This window comes from Chlorocebus sabaeus, chromosome 26 (genome assembly GCF_047675955.1).
Source record: "Chlorocebus sabaeus isolate Y175 chromosome 26, mChlSab1.0.hap1, whole genome shotgun sequence".
Lineage (NCBI taxonomy): Eukaryota > Metazoa > Chordata > Mammalia > Primates > Cercopithecidae > Chlorocebus > Chlorocebus sabaeus.
Window position 1 is genome coordinate 56,943,791 of NC_132929.1, and position 20,196 is coordinate 56,963,986.

At 44.9% G+C, this 20,196-nt stretch overlaps 1 protein-coding gene across 4 annotated transcripts in view; it reads left to right on the top strand.

Moving 5' to 3' along the window:
- The first annotated feature begins 18,256 nt into the window (after nucleotides 1-18,256).
- CEMIP (cell migration inducing hyaluronidase 1) overlaps nucleotides 18,257-20,196 on the top strand; it is a 172,344-nt gene continuing 170,404 nt past the window's right edge. For 3 of the 4 annotated variants that reach the window (XM_073012389.1, XM_073012387.1, XM_073012388.1), the window contains exons 1-2: nucleotides 18,257-18,516; nucleotides 19,148-19,500. The gene's annotated coding sequence lies outside the window, so the exon portion shown is untranslated. The remainder of the gene's footprint in view (nucleotides 18,517-19,147; nucleotides 19,501-20,196) is intronic. The other variant, XM_008015656.3, reaches the window with a different exon arrangement.

Here is a 20,196-nt window from a genome sequence, read left to right on the forward strand (position 1 = left end):
TGTAGATAAATGGGTTCTCTAAAATTACACTGCTAACTTTATATATCACATAGGTACAAACTTTCTAAAGTACCCCTTGACTCAAAATCCTAACAATGTTCAGTCACTTAATGTAACTCATTGTTTCTAGGAAGTTAGCCTTAGGAAATAATCAAGATGAGCTAGAATTATATGGGATAATTACTGCTCTACTCTTAGTAACAGTGAAAGTTCGCAAACAATCTGTTTTCAGCCATAGGATTTTAATTATTGTGTTTAAACAACGGATTACTCTGCAACCATAAAAGATAATGCCATAGAATAGTATTGAGTGACATGAAAATATTTTCATAGAGCTAGGCATTGTGGCTCACACCTGTAATCCCAGCTGCTCAGGAGGCTGAGGCCAGAGGATCACTTGAGCCCCAAAGTTCGAAACTGCAGTGAGCTATGATCACACCACTGAACTCCAGCCTGGGTGACAGAGTGAGACTCTGCCTCTTAAAAGAAAAAAAAAAAAAGAGAGAGAGAGGCAATTGAATCTCATCAACAGAAATGTGCCTCTGTTAACGTTTTGGTCCATAGCCAGCTGTTTGTCCAAGTTTGGGGGTGTGGAGGAGGTGCAGGAAGCAGTGGGGGGCAGTCATATACATGAACTATTTGGTATTCACTTTTATCACATAACAATGTATCTTGAAAATCTTAAATTTTTTTTTTTTTTTTTTTTTTTTTTTTAAGAGATAGGGTCTTGCTCTGTCACCCAGGCTGAAGCACAGTGGCACGATCATAGTTCACTGCAGCTCAAACTCTTGGGCTCAAGCAATCCTCCTGCCCCAGCCTCACATGTAGCTGGGACCACAGGTACGTGCCATCACACCCAGCTAATTTTTTTATTTTTCATAATCTCACTATGTTGCCCAGGCTGGTCTCAAACTCCTGGCCCCAAGTGATCCTCCCACCTCGGCCTCCCAAAGTGCTGTGATTACAGGCATGAGCCACCACACCTGGCCCTCTAAGTGTCTCCTTAATATACATTTACAAAGAGGAATGTCCCAACCCATTCTTCAGGATTCATGTGAAGTAGCTGTTATATACAATGGTATCAGTAAGAGCTTTTGTTATCATAATTTGTTCTGGAACACCACTGGATGACACTATCTAACTCCCCCAGAAAATGCTGCTTTTACTAATTAGAACAAGTATTGGGGTAAATCGCCTCCCCCTGTGTGTGAGGGTTATGCAGCCAATAAATGAAGTGCAAATAAATACCGCATTTCACTCTGTCCAGCTCTAATGCTTCCACGTGAGGCTTTGCCCACTAGGGTTTCAGCAGGAGACACAGGCATTTCCCATTGGAACTTGCCTGGAGCTTGCCCTGCTGGATAGGTTCCAGGCAGAGGGCCAGCCCTGGTGCAGGAGGCCCACCTGCTCCTGACCCTGTTCCTTTTCAGCCAGAGGCCTTGACAACTACCTGGGCCTCAGAATCCTCATGTGTGAAGTAAGGGGTCCATTTCATCTGCAGTTCTCCTATGTGTGTATGGTAAGACATATATAACATACAATCTACCTTTTAAACCTTTTTTAGGTGTGCCAGTTCAGGGGCATTAAGTGCATTCACATTGTTGTGCAACCATCACCACTATCCATCTCTAGAACTTTTTCATCATCCCAAACTGAAACTGTGTACCCACTAAGCAGCACCAACTCCCCATTCCCCCATCACCCAAGCCCCTGGCATCCACCATTCTACCTTCTGTCTCTATAAATTTCACCACTCTAGGTATCTCATATATGTGGAATCATTACGTGTACTTGTCCTTTTGCGTCTAGCCTGTTCACTTAGCATAACGTCCTCAAGGTTCATTCATGTGATAGATTTTGTTCCTTTTTAAGACTGAATAAGTTTCCATTGTATGTATATACCATTGTATTAGTCCCTTTTCATGCTGCTGACAAATACATAACAGAGACTGGGCAATTTACAAAAGAAAGAGGTTAATTGGACTTAGAGTTCCACAGGGCTGGGGAGGCCTCACAATCATGGCAAGAGGTGAGAAGAGCAAGTCACATCATACATGGTTGGCAGCAGGCAGAGAGCTTGTGCAGAGTAACTCCTGTTTTTAAAACCATGGGATCTTGTGAGACCCATTCACTATCACAAGAACAGCAAGGGAAAGACCAGCTCCCGTGATTCAATCATCTCCCACTGGGTCTCTCCCACAACATGTAGGAATTATGGTAGCTACAAGATGAGATGTGGGTGGGGACACAGAGCCAAACCATATCAACCATATTTTCTTTATCCATTCATCCATTGATGAACATTCGGATTATTTACACCTTTTGGCTATTATGAATAGTGCTGCTATGAACATGGGTGTGCAAATATGTCTGAGACTCTGCTTTCAATTCTTTGGGGTATATACCCAGAAATAGAATTGCTGGATCATATGGTAACTCTATGTTCAATTTTTGAGGAACCACCATACTTAATCTGTAATTCTTAAAAAAATTTTTTTTTTCACTTTTTAAGTTCTGGGGTACACGTGCAGAATATGCAGATTTGTTACATTGGTAAATGTGTGCCATGGTGGTTTGCTGCACCTATCAACCCATCACCTAGGTATTAAGCCCAGCATGCATTAGCTCTTTTTTTCTAATGCTCCCACTTCCCCACCACCCTCCCCTGACAGGCCCCAGTGTGTGTTGTTCCCCTCTCTGTGTCCATGTGTTCTCATTGTTCAGCTACCACTTATAAGCAAGAACGTGCAGTGTCTGGTTTTCTGTTCTTGCATTAGTTTGCTGAGGATAATGGCTTCTAGCTTCATCCATGTCCCTGCAAAGGATATGATCTTGTTCCTTTTTATGGCTGCATAGTATTCCATGGTGTACATGTATCAAGTTTTCCTTATCCAGTCTGTCATTGATGGGCTAATCTGCAATTCTTAACAGGAGTCTTGGGATCTATGACCCCCTTTAACTCCTTAACAGGAGTCTTGGGATCTTAACAGTCTTGACTCCTTAACAGGAGTCTTGGGATCTATTGACCCCCTTTGCATGCCATACTTTGGATGCCTGTATGTATGGGCATTTTTCTGGGGAGGAAATCCACAGTTCCAGCAGAAGGAATCAATGATTCTGAAAGATTAAGGACATAGAACTAGATGGTTTTTACAGGTTCTTTAAAAATCAATGTTTTTGGCCTCTGAGAACTGTGAGAGAAGATTATGGAGAGGTTAAGGAGCTTGGATTTATCCCACAGTCAATCCCAGGGAGAGGCATGAGCTTGTTAGAACTCTTTGAGTAAGGAGGGAGTCTCTGGTTGTACCACAGTGGAGTGTAGAAGCGTTTACAAGCCCAGAAGAAGACAAGACAGCGAAGGAGTCCTGGATGCAGAGACAGCAGGTCTAGCTGGGAGTTTTTGTGCCATGGGAACCATGTGACCTTGGGCAAATCCCTTAACAGCTCTGGGCCTGTGCCTTATCTCTGGAATGGTAGTAATTCCTTGACTACACAGTCAAGTAAGGATCAGGTGAAATTCTGTAGGTAGAAATAAATGCCTTGCAAGAGGTAATGGAGGCTTGGACCCTCTCATTAAATGGATGGGCAAGGTCTGGGTTTAAAACAAAACAGAAAACACTTTGAAAACTCTTGGGTAAGACAGTTTACCCTGTCTGTGCCCTCACTAGGTTGTTACTTTAAATCATTACTCTGCTGCTAAATGATTTACCATTTGGCTGGCCCCAGCTTGTTCACACCTGGCCCTGTCTGGTTCTGTCTGGGTGTGGGTGGAGATGGGCCCGGGCCTCCAGACCTACACAGATATTGTCTTCTGTCTGAATCCCACCCTGCCAGACCTCCAGTCTTCAGGCTCCCACGTGCCCTGCAGATAGATCTGTGAGACACAAGTGGCTTCTGAGCCCCTCTAGCACATTCCAGGATGGGACCTGGAGGAGGTCAGGGTCCCTAAAATAAAAAGTCAGTTTGGGAAAGAAGTGGACCCTCTCTATGTTGGTATCAAAGCAAGGGCCAGGGGAGCCAGCTCAGAAGAGAGCAGAGAAAGATGTTTGATGAAGCCTGAGTTATATTTAAGAGGGGGGCTCAGAAGAACTTACAGGAAAGATGCCCTTTAAACAACTTTTTTTTAAATTTAAAATTTTAACATTTTATCTAAAGAAGTGGATAAAAGATATTTTTACAGTTTAAGGGGGAATAAAAAACCCATATTCCCACTATTGAACCTGAAATAGAATATTACCAGGACCTTAGAAACTCACTTTCTCTTGTTCTCCCGCAATCACATTCTCTTTCCTTCTGTATTCCAGAATAACCTCTATCTTGAATTTCCTCTCACTCATTTTCTTTCCTATCTAGTAAAAATGTATGTGATATATGTATATCTATATATGTGCATATGCATATATCACATATGTATGTGTATGTATGTTATATAATCTGCTCTTTAAGATTTTGTACAAGTATAATCCTACTGCTGTACTTTTTATTTGTTTTCTTCTTTTTTTTTTTTTTGAGACAGAGTCTCACTCAGTCCACCAAGCTGGAATGCAGTGGCATGGTCTCCGCTCACTGCAACCTCTGCCTCCTGGGTTCAAGCAATCCTCTTGCCTCAGCGTCCCAAGTAGCTGGGACTACAAGCATGCGCCACCATGCCCAGCTAATTTTTGTATTTTTAGTGAGATGGGGTTTCACCATCTTGGCCAGGCTGCTCTTGAACCCCTGACCTCATGATCCACCCACTTTGGCCTCCCAAAGTGCTGGGATTACAGGTGTGAGCCACCCCACCCAGTCTATGAAATCTTTTGTTGGTGGACATTTAGGTTGTTTTCCAGGCTTTTGCTATTAGTTTTGTACATCTTACAACGTGAGGGACTTCTGGTTGAAGGTTCTTAATTTTGGCAACATACTGAAATTACCTGAGAGGCATTTATAAGTGCTGATGCCTGGGATGCAACCCTTAGAGATGCCAATTTAATCAGTCTGGAGGGGGTTCCAATGGGCACTTAGAAATTGAAAGCCACTGCTCCAGAAAGGGCTTCTCAATCTCCAGTGTGTACACAGATCACCCGGGGATGTAGGTTTTGACTCCGTAGGTTCATGGTAGAACCTGAGATTCTGCATTTGTGAGAGTCTCCCAGGGACTGCTGGTCCACAGCCCCATCTGAGTATTGCTGAGTCATTGGGGATCTGCCTGTTCAGCTTCATCAGGTAATGCCAAGTCATTTTCCAAAGGAAGGGCACCAATTTACCCTCCCACCAAGAGAGGATGGGAGGTCTAGTCATCCACATGTGACATCCTCTAACTTTGTAAATTTTTGCCTAGTGGATGTGAAATGTTATGCTCCTGATTATACATGAGAATAAGCAACTTTTCAGAAACGTGTGGTCATCTGTAAGTTCTATATTGTGAAATGTCTGTATATGACTCTTGACTACTTATTTGATAGAGTTCTATATTTTTCTTTTTCGAAGAAATTATTTATATATTCTAGATACAAATCCTTTGTATATGATCAATATATTCTCTCCATTTGTCCTTTGAAGAGAATTTTATTTGCTGATTCTTCCTCTCAGTGATATCCCAGTTGACATATTAGTTTCTAATTAGGAAGCTTCTAATTAGTTTCTAATTTCTTGCCACTCCTGTATGAGCCATTTCAGCACTATCAACTTCTCAGAATCATTTAAGAAAAGATATATGTAAAGAGCAGACTGAGGCTAGGCATGGTGCCTTATGCCTGTAATCCCAGCACTTTGGAAGTCCGAGGTGGGTGGATACCTGAGGTCAGGAGTTTAAGACCAGCCTGGACAACATGGCGAAACCACATCTCTACTGAAAAACTATAAAAATTAGCCAGGCATGGTGGTGGGCACCTGTAGTCCCAGCTACTCTAGAGGCTGAGGTAGGAAAATCACTTGAGCCTAGGAGGCGGAAGTTGCAGTGAGCTGAGATCACGCCACTGCACTCCAGCCTGGGCAACAGAGTGAGACTCTGTCTCAAGAATAAATAAATAAATAAAAATTTAAAAAGAGCAGACTGAGGTCACTGGGCAATCGCCTAAGGCCAGGAGTTCAAGACCAGCCGGTACAACATAGTGAGACCCTGTCTCTCAGGGAAAGAAAAAAAAACCATTTGGTGCATAATTAATGAACAATAAAAAATATATAATACACATTCTTTTTTTTTTTTTTTTTGAGACAGAGTCTCGCTCTGTCACCCAGGCTGGAGTGCAGTGGCATGATCTTGGCTTACTGCAACCTCCACCTCCTGGGTTCAACTGATTCTCCTGGCTCAGCTCCCTGAGTAGCTGGGATTACAGGCACCTACCACCATGCCCAGGAAATTTTTGTATTCTTAGTAGAGATGGGGGTTTCATCATGTTTGCCAGGCTGGTCTCGAACTCCTGACCTCAGGTGATCCACCTGGCTCGGCCTCCCAAAATGCTGGGGTTACAGGCGTGGGTCACCGCGCCTGGCCCACATTCTCTTAAACAGACCTTATTTGCCAAGCTGACTGATGGATAGAATTTACTCACGCATTCATTAATTCAACAAATATTTCTGGTTCTAAGCATTCAATTTGGTTCTGGGGGATGCAGCAGTGAATAGACAAAGCTCCTGTCCTCTTGGAGCTTATATTCTAGTAGAGGAAACAGACAATAAACAAGTGAGCAAATAAAAAAATAAATTGTAGCACACAGTGTATTACACACATTTTGTTTTTCTCAACAACAACAACAATAAAAATGCTGAGAAAGTGATTAAGGGTGTCAAGTCTAGGCGTTTGGGAGGATGAGAGTGTAGTGGTTCCACATGTATCTGTGACGTTTGTTTACCTGAGCTTGAATTTTAGCTCCACCTGCTACTAGCTGTGACACAGGGACATTATTTAACCTCTCTGTGCTTCCTCACCTGTGAAGTAAGGATGATTTATTACTTATCTCATAACATTAATGTGAGGATTATATGAGCCTAGAACATACTGAGCTCTCAATAAATACTAGCTATTAATCATCTGGAGAAACAGAATGTTTTATTCTCTACTGAAAGGATTTTCCCCATGAGCACATTAATAAAAAGCCTCTTGGAAATGTATGGGAAATGGCATCATTCATTCAATGTGTACTGAAACTTGATTCATTCCAGGCCCTGAATCATGCATAAGAATGCCTTTTGTGTATAACAGTACACCTTGGTTTTTAATTTTTTTAGTAAGAATTTTCTTTGTAAAAATTGTTATCTTTAGAAACACAGGAAGTGTTTTCATTTCTCTTCCACATATTTAGAACCAGTGCCCTCCCCTTAGAATGTCTCAATGCAAACACAAGCATGCACAGCTTTTCTTCTGAAGACAGCGTATATTTCTCCAGCAGAATGGTTGATTTTAAAAGAACCAGAATGGCCTGACAGTATCCAGCACTTCAACTGATATAAAAGGGAACAGTTTTAGGGTAATTTCACAAGTCAGTCTTTCTCTTTCTCACACACACAGAGACATACAGAAACACAAACACCACTCACCAATTGTTTCGTAAACTTGCTTGCCTCCTGTGTTTGCAAATTACATCAGCTTGTTGACATGGCTTATACTTTGACTAGAAGAGTTCATGTGCCCAGTCAGGATTTGCAACAAATACAGAATCACAAAACTAGGAGAGTCCTTGACAAATATCTGGTATGAAATTACCCAACATGGAGTAGGCCACAAATTTCTGGGGAGTAGGCAGGTGGTAGGGAAAAGGAGAGGAGAAGAGAGGAAGAATTACTGCAATATATCCTGGAATTTATACTTTCTAACCATTATCTGTAAATGAAATAAATATATTTCACCTACACATTGATGGTTCTTTTCTAACGTTTGTGATTAATAAGCCATTCTACAAATTCATTTTACAGCATTTTTGGACTCACTGGTGTCCTATTTTGTAAATATTTTCTTAACCAATAATTAAGTACAAATCCTATCATGCTGGATTCTAGTGGTTCTCAGAGTGTGGTCCTTAGACCAGCAGCATCACCTGGAAACTGGTTAAAAATGCAGATTCTAAGGCTGGGTGCAGTAGCTCATGCTTGTAATCCCAGCACTTTTGTTACTGGAAAGGGTTCCTGATCCAGAACCCAAGAGGCAGTTACTGGATCTTGCGCAATTAAGAATTCAGAGTGAATCCATAGAGTAAAGTGAAAGCAAGTTTATTAGAGAAGTAAGATAACAAAAGAATGACTACTCCATAGGAGGAGCAGCGACATGGGCTGCTCAACTGAATATACTTATGGTTATTTCATCATTACATACTAAACAGTGGGTGGATTATTCACGAGTTTTCCGGGAAAGGGTAGGCAATTCCTGCAACTGAGGGTTTCTCCCCCTTTTAGACTATATAGGATGACTTTCTGATGTTGCCATGGCATCTGTAAACTGTATTGATGCTGGTGGGAGTGGCTTTTAGCATGCTAATGCGTTATAATTAGCACATAATGAGGAGTGAGCAGTGAGGACGACCAGAGGTCACTTTCACCGCCATCTTGGTTTTGGAGGGTTTTGGCCAACTTCTTTACCACATCCTGTTTTATTAGCAGGGTGTTTGTGACCTTTATCTTGTGATACCAGTCCTGATGACCTCCTATCTCATCCTGTGACTAAGAATGCTTAACCTTCTGGGAATGTAGCCCAGCAGGTCTCAGACTTATTTTACTGAGCCCCTGTTCAAGATGGAGTGGCTCTGGTTCAAATGCTCTGACACTCCTGAGGTGGGAGGATCTCTTGAGCCTAGGATTTTAAGACCAGCCTGGGAAACATAGTCAGACCCTGTCTCTACAAAAAATAAAAAAATTAGTTGGGCATGGTGGTGCGTGCCTGTGGTCCCAGCTACTGGGGAGACTGAGGTAGGAGGATTGCTTGGCCTTGGGAGATCAAGGCTGCAATGAGCTGTAATAACAAGCCTTTCAAGTGATTTGATCTGATTCATGCTATATTTAAATAAATAAGGCATCCTACTGAGAATTAATTGCTCTAGAAAGAGTTTTTAGAAGTGTTTCCTAGAAAGGAAAAGACTTACTGTTCTTTGTTCATAGTAATAAGTGAGAACTGCTTTTAAAGCTGCCCCAGCCCTTCAGTGACAAGTTCCTTCTGTCAGTACACATGCTTCCGAAGGCCAGCCAATCAGCAACAGCCTCCCTCCAGGGACCATGCTTCTAAAGGTTTTTTAATCCCTAAAAATTCCCACCGCTGAGTCGGCCAGCCTCCAAGTCCTGCACTCCACAAAACTCTGCAGAGATCAGCAGCATGCTGTGTTCACTTCTCCCATTGCCAAGCTGCTATAGAGCAGCGGCCTCTTCCTTTCACAACTCCAGGCAAAAGTTGGATTCAGTCCAGAGGTCACCCCTCTGACACTTACAGGGGTATACATTGTAAACACATGAGGTGAGCCATGTGGGAGGTAACGCTGAGTAAATGTGTTGACTTGGAGAGGCTGTCACATTGCTGTGACACATACATACACCACATGGGCCAAACCAACCACATCAGCAGCCCGGTGGGCTATAGGCCATCAGTCTGCAACATCCAAATTAGTGCAATCCTTCATTTCATACATTTAATTCATTTTAGGCAGTCCAGGAAGTATTAGGATTCTCCGGAGAGACAGAAAATTAAATATGTATATAAAATACTTATATATATAGTCATGTGCCTCATAATGATGTTTTAATCAATGATGAACCACAATAGTGGTCCCAAAAGATGATGATGATGATGATTATTATTATTATTATTATTATTTTCTTTTTGAGATGGAGTCTCACTCTGTCACCCAGGCTGGAGTGCGGTGGTGCAATCTCGGCTCATTGCAACCTCCACCTTCTGGGTTCAAGTGATTCTTCTGCCTCAGCCTCCAGAGTAGCTAAAATTACAGGCACATGCCACTAGGCCCAGCTAATTTTTTTGTATTTTTAGTAGAGACGGGGTTTTGCCATGTTGGCCAGGCTGGTCTTGAACTCCAGACCTCAAGTGATCCACCCACCTCAGCCTCCCAAAGTGCTGGGATTACAGGCATGAGCCACCACACCCAGCCAGATTATAATATTATAATTTTACTGGACCTCTTCTATGTTTAGATACATTGCCTACAGTATTCAGTACAGTAATGTGCTATACAGGTTTGTAGCTTAGGACAAATAGACTATACCATATAGCATAGGTGTGTAGTAGGCTGGACCATCTAGGCTTGTGAAAGCACATGCTATGATATCCACACAATGATGAAATCGCCTAACAACGCATTTCCCAGAACGTATTCCCCTCATGAAGTGAGGGTATAGATATATGAGATATATTGGGTATAGATATATGAGAGGGGATTTATGAGGGGGATTGGCTCACACAATTATGGAGGCTGAGCGGTTCCACCACAGGCTGTTTGTAAGCTGGTGACCCTGGGGGGCCAGTAGGGTGCCCAAGTTGAAAAGCCTCAGAACTGGGGAAACTGATGGTGTAACTCTCAGTTGGGGACCGAAGGCCTGAGAACCAAGGGACCAGTGGTGCAAGTCCTGGAGTCCCAAGACTGGAGAGGCTGAAGTTCGCATCTGCAAGGACAAGAGGAGGTGAATGTTCTAGGTCCTGGAGAGAGAGAGAGAAAGAGAGGGGGGGAAAAATGCTTTTGTCTCCTTTTCTGATTTATCCATGCCCTCAGCTGTTTGGATGGTACCCACCCACACTGAGGGTGGATCTTCTCCACTCAGTCCACCAACTCACATGCCAATCTCCTCTGGAAACAGCCTCACAGACATTCAGAAGGGATGCTTTACCAGCTCCCTAGGTTTTTTGTTTGTTTGTTTTAGACATGGAGTCTTGCTCTGTTGCCCAGGCTGGAGTGCAGTGGCGCAACCTCGACTCACTGCAACCTCCTTCTCCCGGGTTCAAGCAATTCTTCTGCCTCAGCCTCCTGAGTAGCTAGGATTACAGGTGCCCGCCACCACACCCATTTAATTTTTGTATTTTTAGTAGAGATGGGGTTTCACCATATTGGCCAGGCTGGTCTTGAAGTCCTGACCTTGTGATTCACCTGCCTCAGCCTCCCAAAGTGCTGGGATTACAGGCGTAAGCCACCGCACCCAGCCCTCCCTAGGTATTTTTTAATCCAGGCAAGTTGACATGTAAAAATAAGCATCACACAGGGGAAGGGAATTGCCTGAGAGCAGAAACTGATCTAGTGACAGCTTAAATACAGCCCATTCCCATGCTGGTGCACTTTGTATGCTTTGAAAAGAAGGTAGGCTGGGCGCGGTGGCTTACACCTGTAATCCCAGCACTTTGGGAGGCCGAGATGGGTGGATCATGAGGTCAGGAGATCAAGACCATCCTGGCTAACACAGTGAAACCCCATCTCTACTAAAAATAAAAAAAATTAGCCAGGCGTGGTGGCAGGCGCCTGTAGTCCCAGCTACTCAGGAAGCTGAGGCAGGAGAATGGCGTGAACCCAGGAGGCGGAGCTTGCAGTGAGCCAAGATTGCGCCACTGCACTCCAGCCTGGGCAACAGGGCGAGACTCTGTCTCAAAAAAAAAAAAAAAAAAAAAAAAGAAAAGAAAAAAGAAAAGAAGGTAAAGGATTTCATGGAACTGTAAAAAAAATTATGCTTATGTTGTTGTCATTGAAACCATGAGGCGCGCACGTTCTAGCTAAGGGTATTGGCAAGTCTACTCCTTGATTATCTGTGGATGAGCTAGAGTACCTAAACAGCATTTTACCTATCCAGATGGCCCCTGAACAACCTGAGTTTGAACTACATGGGTTCATTTATACATGGATTTTTTTCAATAAATATATTAGAACATTTTTTGGAGGTTTGTTGTCAATTTGAAAATACTTTCAGATGAACCTTGTAGACTAGAAATAATAAAAAATTAAGAAAAAGTTAGGCATGTCACAAACGCATAAAATATGTGTAGATACTAATCTATTTTATTATTTACTACTATAAAATATACACATATCTAGTATAGAAAGTTAAAATTTATCAAAACTTATGCACACACTTATAGACTGTACATGGCACTATTGTAAGTCCAAAGAAATGCAAATATAAAGATGTAATATTAAACCATAACTGCATAAAATTATCTGTAGTACACGCTGTGCTACCGTAATGATTTCATAGCCACCTCCTGTGGCTATTGTGGTGAGCTCAAGTGTTGTGAGTATCCGCTTAAAACGCCCTGTGACGCTAATCATCTCCACATGAGCAACTGTTTCTCCAGTAAATTGCGGATCTCAATGGAAAGTGATCTCTTGTGGTTCTTGTGTATTTTTCATCCTCTTTAGTGCAATACCGTAAACCTTGAATAACACCATGCCTCTACTGAAGCTGGAAAGGCTCCCAAGAAGCAAAGAAAAGTCATGACATTACAAGAAAAAGTTGAATTGCTTGATACGTGTCATAGACTGCAGTCTGCAGCTGCAGTTTCCTGACATTTCAGACAGAGGATTCATCTTGAAAACAGACATGTAAACTTATGGTATTGATACAGTATAGTACTATAAATGTATTTTGTCATCCTTGTGGTTTTCTTAATAACATTTTCTTTTCTGTAGTTTTTTTTATTGTAAGAATGAAGTATATAATACACATAGCATACAAAATACATTTATGTTATTGGTGAGGATTCTGGTCAACAGTAGGTTATCGGTAGTTCAGTGTATGAGGTGTCCAAAGTTATACTTGGATTTTCTACTGTGCTGGGAGTTGGTGCCCCTAACTCCGCATTGTTCACGGCTCAACTGTATTTTATTTTTTAAGACAGACTCCTGTCTTAAAAAATCTCCTTGGGATTATTGTATGAATTGTAATGAAGAAATGTTTATTTATTTGTAGGTCTACTGAGCATCTACTCAGGTTGTCATTGTGCTGGTCTGGGAATAGAAAGATAGGTAAGATGCATCCCTATTCTCTAGTGCTCACAGCTGGAGGTGGGAAGGTAATGGAAGACACGCAGGGTTGGGGAGATCAGAAAAGGTTTCCCAGAGACAGTGACATTTGAGTTGGGTCTTGAAGCATACCTTCACATGTGCCATGCAAAAAGAAATAAGAACTCCTGAGAAGTGCCCAAATTTTCCTGAAACGCACACATGGGAGTGTTCAGAATGCTGAAACCAGTAACAGGGGAGTGATTATATAAATTATGTCCATTTTAGGAAATGGCATGACACTGTAAAATAATGTGGAAAGAAATTTAAGACTGGGCATGGAGGCTCAGCCTGTAATCCCAGCACATTGGGAGGTGGAGGCAGGTGGATAGCTTGAGCCCAGGACTTCGAGACCAGACTGGGCAACATGGGAAATCCTGTCTCTCCCAAGAATACAAAAATTAGCCAGTCTCATAGTCCGGTTTCAAAATATATAAATAAATAAATAGATTAAAATTTAAAAAAGGAAAAATTTATTAAAAATGCTAAAAAATGAATAAATGTTTTAAAAATTTTTTAAAAAGAGATTTAAAATGCAGGGAAATGTGTTTGATATATTATTAAGTGAAAAAACAGGCTTATTATTATATACAATTTGGCATTTAAAAATTATTTACATTTTTCCTTTTTTTTTTTTAAGAGACAGGGTCTCTCTATGTTGGTCAGGCTGGAGTGCAGTGGCTATTTACAGCCCTGATCACAGTACACCACAACCTTGAATGATTTTTCTGCCTCAGCTTCCTGAGTAGCTGGGGCTATAGGCTCAGGCCACCACACTCAGTTTTAAATTTTTGACTAGGTAATAATTCACTTAGTTCAAAAAGAAAAAAATCACAAAAAAGCACATAAGGAAAAGTTGACCTCCCACCCCTCTTCCATCTTCCCACCTCTCAAAAAAAATCAATTGCCAAATAGGAAACCATATTATTAGTTTCTTGTGTGTCATTCTAGATAATTTCCTATGCATCCATAAATAACTGCAAATACAGAGTATTTTTCCTTCCCTTTCTTTTTGCACAAGTGGCAGTGTGCAGACATATCCTATATACATTGCTCCACACTTTAATTTTTTATTTTATTATATAAAATTTACCCTATTCTTGGCCAGGCACAGTGGTTCATGCCTGTAATCCTAGCACTTTGGGAGGCTGAGTTGGACAGATCACTTGAGGTCAGGAGTTCGAGAACAGCCTGGCCAACATGGTGAAATCCCATTTCTACTAAAAATACAAAAATTAGCTGGGTGAGGTGGCACACAACTACACTTCCAGCTACTCTGGAGGCTGAGGCAGGAGAATCACTTCAACCCAGGAGGTGGAGGTTGCAGTGAGCTGAGTTTGTGCTACCACACTCCAGCCTGGGCGACAGAGTGAGACTCTGTCTCAAAAAAAAAAAGAATTTATTTTAATCGTTTTTTAACAGCTGCATAGTACTCCATCATATAGATGCAACATTATTTAATTAGCCCTACTACTAGGCACTTAGGCTAGTTTGTTGTTGTTTTACTATTAAAAATAGGGCTACAATGTATAACCTGGTACTATTCTTTTCACACATTACAGCTGTAAGATAAATTCCTGGAATTGCTGAGTCAAACATTATGTATGTTTTCATAAATCTTGTCAAACTGCCCTCACAGGTTGTACCAATGTAAGCTTTCATCAGTGATATATGCAAAGGTTTATTCCGCACCCCTACTGGCCTCCCCTGCAGCAGAGGTAGTATCAAACTTTTGGATTTTTGCCAGCCTGACAGGTATGTCATCATAGTATTAATTTGTATTTCTTCATTTATGTGCAAAGTCGAGTATCTTTTTGGGTCTCCTTTTCCACTGCATGTATGTTATTTTTGTAAGAAACGCTCATTCGTGTATTCATTCCTTGACAGTGGACTACACGTGGACTTTATGTTAGACACTATAGGAGCTACTATAGGGTAGATGGAACTTGAGAGACATAACCCTTGCCCTCTCAGAACATGCAATCTGATGGAAGAGAATAATTTTGAGCTAGCTATTGAACATTTATGGAACACTTACATAAGTTATCTATTTGTGTATATATAACTTATACCTGGAAAAATGCTTGACTATATACTGAAATTAACAGAAATAATTTTTGAGTAGAAGTAATTGTTTTTTCTTTCCTTTGTGTTTTTCTGTGTTTTTCAAGCTTTTGTAATGTACATACATTATGTTTGATGTTAGGTAATTTCTTTTCTCTTCGTTCGTTGTTTAAGTTTTTCAAGGTTGGTTGGTTGGTTGATTTTTTTTTACAGGGAACATGTATGACTTTTTGCAATTAGAAAAAAGGAAATAAATAATAATAAGACATCATACATACACCGTTTACCTATGTTTTAGACATAAATAAAACACAGGAAAGAAGAGTTCTTTCTCTAGAATGATGGTGAGTTTGAAGAGGAAGATGTAGAAATCCACTTTCAGAGCTGGAATTTGCTGTCATAAATTCCAGCACAGGCCTTCACTCACCAGAAAAACTGAGGACCTGTCTCTCCTCAGCTCGGCAGTCTCTTCTGTGTCCAAGACAGGAATCCAACAGCTCTGAGGGCTAGAAATCTGGCCTCCGGACCCAGGCCTGGGAATTTCCCTTTTCAGGCCCAGTGTCTAAGGGCGACCCCTGTTGGTGGAACTTAAATATGCTCCTTATTCGTGAGTTGCTTCTCCAAGATGCCCAATTCAGTTTTAATTTTTTGTGGGTCTGCTGGAAACCTTGAGGCCCACAGCCCACTCACACACTACCCTAACTACATCCTGCTTCCCTTTTCTCCTTGTCCCCCACGCATTTACTCCAGATTTTCCTGGACAACTGGGTCTGGAGACTTGGCCTATGGAGCCACAGGTGTGGCCAACCTTTTAAACTGTAATAAGGCAGGCTACTGTAGGGGCAGGTGCTGGCTTTGCTGATCAGCAGGTGGAGTGTGAAGGTCCTTGTTTTAGGGAACAGATGTGGCATCCTGTCAGCAGACTGAGGATGCCAGACTTGGGCAGCTTGAGGCAACAGTGAACAGGCAGGCCATTCTACTGCACAAGGATGTAGCTGAGGGGACTGTATCCCACCTGAGGAAGGAGGGCTGGAGGCAAATGCAAAGAATGGAGGAAGGGCAGGCTTTCTGGGTGGGAGGTCACACCATTGATGGGCATTTCCCTTCTCTCTGGAGACTCTCTGCTGGGAGATTTCGGCAAGAACCAGAAAACCAGCACAACCTTTCCTGACCAGCTCTTTCGTGTCTCTGCATTTATAAGAGCAAGACCTTGGATTGGGGAAGTGTGGGTAGTAAATCCGCCAGTGTCATGTTGCTATATTTATCCATAAAGAATTACCCGGCACGCCCCGTTCATCACTGAATGCTGAATGGTAGTGCTGAATAGAGAACTGGCTGGAGAATCTGGTTTTAGACATGCGGAGCCTGTTTGTAATTCATCAGCATTGCTCTTTTCTCCTGGGTATCGGTCAGTGATAAAGAAAACTGGATACAAGAGGAATGTGCTGGGCATTTCAGTGCTTTGAGAAAACATGACAAAGCACTTCTCAGGGCCCATCCCTAGACGGGACCCTGCCTTTACCACTTCATCTCCCAGATGCCTGTGGAGCCAGCCCCTCACCAGAGAGCTGTCTGGCTCCACTCAGGCCTCAAATCTACTGTCTGTTGATGGAAAATCCTGCATGTCATGCCAAATAAGGCTGATTCAAGGCCGACCTTTCTCCATTTGGGCCAAATGCCCAGCCCCCCTAAACCCCTAACACACAACTGTTTGTGTGTCTGGTTTCTGGGGGCTCCTTAAGGAAGAAAAAAATAAACAGGAATCATGGTGAGGACTGGGGAGGGGCCCTGAGGGCAGGGAGGGGGCTCCAGTTTATTCGGCTGGAAAGAAAAGGCTGGGGAGGAGGGCTTGCCTTTGGATCCAGTTCATTACTTCCCAATAAACCAAAGAAGGGCTGAGAATCCTGACTGCCATCCCCAGTAAGGATCAAGTTCAGCTTTCTGGAAGAGGCCTAGAGGTGGATTGCAGGACTTCCCGGTTTAACTAGGTGACAAACACTTCTGCTTTAGCCCAGGGTACATGATTACAGACTTCCACAGCTTTTGCCGACCACAGCCTGGCCTTAAAGTCCAGACCTAGATTCCCGAAGCTAGTGTGTACCGCACAGAATGGAGACCTTGCCTGAGGAGGTGGTTCTCAGAAAACACTGCCAGGAAGGAAGAAAGAAATGTATATTCTAGGAGGCCTCTGCTAACCAGGAAAGGGGGCTGAAGCACACTCTAAAAAGTGGAAGGGGCAGAGAGCAGGTATCAACGCCCTCATTTTACAGATTTCCTCACCTCCCTGCAAAAAAACCGCCCTGAGACTCAGACAGGGGAAGTAGCTGACCCTGGTCACACAGTAGGTTAGCGGTAGAGTTGAGAGGAGTCTCCATATGCCCTCGGGAGGTGTTGTGATGGACTTTTCCTACTGATACTGTTTCCTCTGGCAGGGGAATGTCTAGACCAGTCGCACCTTCTTGCTTTGACCCTTCAGAACTTTGGCCTGTCCAATTAAAGAGGCACAGAGCCCTCCTACCCACAGGAAATGTTTCTAACTTACCGAGCACCTATTATGTGCCTAAAACTTGGACTTTACTGATCCTATTTAAGTCTCACCATTCTAGTGAGGAAGCATCACAGAACCCGTTTTCCCGATGAGGAAACTGAGGTTGGGAGGGGTCTGAATCCAATTTCAAACCAAGGTGGCTTTCATTGAACACCCACGCATTTTCCTCTCAGATGAACTGCTAGGCCAATACCAAAATCTCTCAGGCCACTCTTTTGCTGCTGAGTTAAAAGAGATCCTGAGACTCAGCCTGGGACCCCGACTCGCGGAGATTCTGTGGCAGGCGAAGACCTTTTCTCCTGTCTTCCACTGCCTCTTCGCCTCGTAGGACGCCCCGGGGCGCGAGCGGGGTACGGGAGACCCTGGCTCCTTGGAGGCCCGGGGACGTGCTCTCCGCGGTCCGCCGCGGCCGCTCCACGGAGTCCTGGCCTCCAGCGCCCTCACCTGGCTGCTGCGGGCGGGACTCCGCGCACCCGGGCTCCGCGGGCTCGGGTCTGCGTCTCCCAGAGCCGCCGCCAGAGCCCGCCCCGGTCCGACCCGGGCGCAGGGCCCCCGCCCCACTTGGGCAAGGCGGGGACGCGTGGAGGGAAGCTTCACTGGGGGGCGAGGGAGGGAGCTTCGGTGCCGCGCGGGCGTCAGGGGCTCCGCGGGGGAGGAGTCAGTAAAAGTGGCTATAAAAGCGGCAGCTCCGGCTGACGACCGGAGAGCTAGCGCGCAAGCAGAGCCCAGCGCGGTGCAAACGGACCGAGCCTGGCGAGCGCAAGCGGCGCGAGGAGCCAGCGGAGCTGAGTGCGGCCAGGGTCTGAACCCCGATTTCCCAGACGAGCTACCACTTCGCTTGCCCACGCCCCGGGTGCTCGCGGCGCCTGGCGATCAGCGACCAGACGCCCGGGGCCGCTGCGCTCCTGGCCCGCGAGGCTTGACACTGTCTCGGCCACCGACCCAGAGGTAAGAGGGCCTGGCTGGGGGCGTCAGGGATGAGCTGACGGCCCATGCCACGGTAGGAAGGTAAAAAGCGGGGGCTCGGGCCTCCACCCGGCATAGGGTAAACGTTGCCCGCCTCAGTTTCTGTTTGTCTGTCCACCCTGTGCTGTGCAGTCTACCTCTGTCTGTCTGTTTGTCCATGCGTCTGTTGATGGGCACACGCCTCTGGCACTGACCTCTGTGGGATTTCTCTGAGATCTTGTGATGCTTTACAAGCTGCAGGTGCCGGTGGGGCGCTGGAGTCCCCAGAAGGCATCCAGAGGGGGCAGACTCCTGCTTTCCGTAGATTTTTCCTCCTCTGAATGGCACCTGGGGCTTGAGCCCGGGAGAGTGTCTCGCCGAGGAGGGAGTACCACAAGGGTCGGGTCTCGGTGTCCTGCCGACTCGGAGCCAGCTCAGGCCCAGCGCTAGCGGGCGTGCGCCTAGCAACAGGTCTGCGCCCTGCTGCTCTTGCCTCAGCACGCTCTTCCTCCCGGTTTTCCTCGGCTCCCAATGCCTCCGGGACAGCGCTAGGCACCCAGCGACGCGCTGGCGCGGGGCCAAGCTGAGGCAATTGCAATGTTAGATGAACCCGGGGTCCTCTGCTGATGTTTAGACTGAGATTCCATACGTGGCATCACTGGAAGAAGGTTTGGTGGTCCCTGGCAAAGGACGTCGGCTGCAAGAAAGGTCGCGTTAGGTTGGGAGGAAAGGCAGAGTCCTGGCTGAGCGCTAGCCAGGTCTCCCGCTCGCCGGGAACGAGGGCCAGTGACATTCTGGAACAGACCCCGCGGGATGCGTGTGCTCATGAGAGAGGAGCGCGATGCGCCCTGGGTCCTCAGCCGCAGACACTCTCCGCGACAGCCGCTGTTCCTCAAGTGTCGGACGCTACGGCAGTCCCAAGGATCTCCGCCAGCTGCCGGGTTTGAGGTCCTGAGTCCTTCTCCAAGCAGCCAACGCTACCCACAGGTGAGAGCTCCCTTTAAAAACTCACCTTTTGATGTGTGAGCCAGTGCCTGGCTGCAGCCCCATCCCGGGGACGGTGAGCCGGGGAGCGCGTCTCTCCATCCCTGAGGTCTGGAAAATGATCCAGGGCGCGCCTGAGGGCGGTGAGCCGGCGGCTCTGCGTGCCCAGGCGCGACGCCACCATGGACAGCTCCCAGCCACTTCCTCCAGTCGGGGTCTGTGGCCCTGGGTCTCTGGGGAAGTCGTGCACTTTCTTCCCAGACACAAGGCGTTGGGGCGCTGGGACAGAGGAAAGGGATTGATAGTCCGAGGGGGCCCTCGGTATTACCACTCAGGAGGCAGCCCCGTCCTCAGGAGTCTCTGGTTTCTGACCACGTCCTAGCTGAGTCGGCAGGTGACTTTCTACAGGACCTCCCGGGGGCACTCTGTGGTTCTCTGGCTTTTCTATGACACCACGGAGACCCCTCAGAGCTGTTAGGGAAGTGCGACCCCTGAGAATCCGACCCAGGCAGTGAGATAATGCCAGATACAATTATGCCAGACATAATTAGGGATCCAGCTCAAACTGTTTTCTGTGTAGGGCACAGGTTCATGTGTTCCTTCAAATTAAATTATTTATTTAGTAAATATGGTATTGGGAGGATATATTAGTATCATGATTAATGACAGAATGGAGAAGAAATCAAATAGAACAAGTTT